Raw genomic sequence first — 2,268 nt, forward strand, 5'->3', positions numbered from 1 at the left:
CCCAACTCACACAAACACACACACACAAACACACACATCCCTCACCGTGCCTTGGTCATCCGGCCCAATTCACACACACACACACACACACACAAACACACACATCCCTCACCGTGCCTTGGTCATCCGGCCCAATTCACACACACACACACACACACAAACACACACATCCCTCACCGTGCCTTGGTCATCCGGCCCAATTCACACACACACACACACACAAACACACACATCCCTCACCGTGCCTTGGTCATCCGGCCCAATTCACACAAACACACACATCCCTCACGGTGCCTTAGTCATCCGGCCCAACTCACACAAACACACACACACACACCCCTCACGGTGCCTTGGTCATCCGGCCCAATTCACACAAACACACACACACACACACAAACACACACACCCCTCACGGTGCCTTGGTCATCCGGCCCAACTCACACAAACACACACACACACAAACACACACATCCCTCACCGTGCCTTGGTCATCCAGCCCAATTCACACAAACACACACATCCCTCACCGTGCCTTAGTCATCCGGCCCAACTCACACAAACACACACACACACAAACACACACACCCCTCACGGTGCCTTGGTCATCCGGCCCAACTCACACAAACACACACACACACAAACACACACATCCCTCACCGTGCCTTGGTCATCCGGCCCAATTCACACAAACACACACACACACAAACACACACATCCCTCACCGTGCCTTGGTCATCCGGCCCAATTCACACAAACACACACACTCACAAACACACACATCCCTCACCGTGCCTTGGTCATCCGGCCCAATTCACACAAACACACACACTCACAAACACACACATCCCTCACCGTGCCTTGGTCATCCGGCCCAATTCACACAAACACACACACCCCTCACGGTGCCTTAGTCATCCGGCCCAACTCACACAAACACACACACACACAAACACACACACCCCTCACGGTGCCTTGGTCATCCGGCCCAATTCACACAAACACACGCACACACAAACACACAAATCCCTCACGGTGCCTTGGTCATCCGGCCCCAATTCACACAAAACACACACACACAAACACACACCCCTCACCGTGCCTTGGTCATCCGGCCCAATTCACACAAACACACACACACACAAACACAATACCTCACCGGTGCCTTGGTCATCAGGCCAATCACAACACACACACCTCACCGGTCGCCTTGGTCATCCGGCCCCAATTCACACAAACCACACACACACACAAACACAACACACACACACAAACACACACATCCCTCACCGTGCCTTGGTCATCCGGCCCAATTCACACAAACACACACACACAAACACACACATCCCTCACGGTGCCTTGGTCATCCGGCCCAACTCACACAAACACACACACACAAACACACACATCCCTCACCGTGCCTTGGTCATCCGGCCCAATTCACACAAACACACACACACACAAACACACACATCCCTCACCGTGCCTTGGTCATCCGGCCCAACTCACACAAACACACACACACACAAACACACACCCCTCACCGTGCCTTGGTCATCCTGCCCAACTCACACAAACACGCACACACACAAACACACACATCCCTCACGGTGCCTTGGTCATCCGGCCCAACTCACACAAACACACACACACAAACACACACATCCCTCACCGTGCCTTGGTCATCCGGCCCAATTCACACACACACACACACACACAAACACACACATCCCTCACCGTGCCTTGGTCATCCGGCCCAATTCACACACACACACACACACAAACACACACATCCCTCACCGTGCCTTGGTCATCCGGCCCAATTCACACAAACACACACATCCCTCACGGTGCCTTAGTCATCCGGCCCAACTCACACAAACACACACACACACACCCCTCACGGTGCCTTGGTCATCCGGCCCAATTCACACAAACACACACACACACACACAAACACACACACCCCTCACGGTGCCTTGGTCATCCGGCCCAACTCACACAAACACACACACACACAAACACACACATCCCTCACCGTGCCTTGGTCATCCAGCCCAATTCACACAAACACACACATCCCTCACCGTGCCTTAGTCATCCGGCCCAACTCACACAAACACACACACACACAAACACACACACCCCTCACGGTGCCTTGGTCATCCGGCCCAACTCACACAAACACACACACACACAAACACACACATCCCTCACCGTGCCTTGGTCATCCGGCCCAATTCACACAAACACACACACACACAAACACAC

The sequence above is a fragment of the Vipera berus genome (genome assembly GCF_964194415.1).
Source record: "Vipera berus genome assembly, chromosome: Z".
Lineage (NCBI taxonomy): Eukaryota > Metazoa > Chordata > Lepidosauria > Squamata > Viperidae > Vipera > Vipera berus.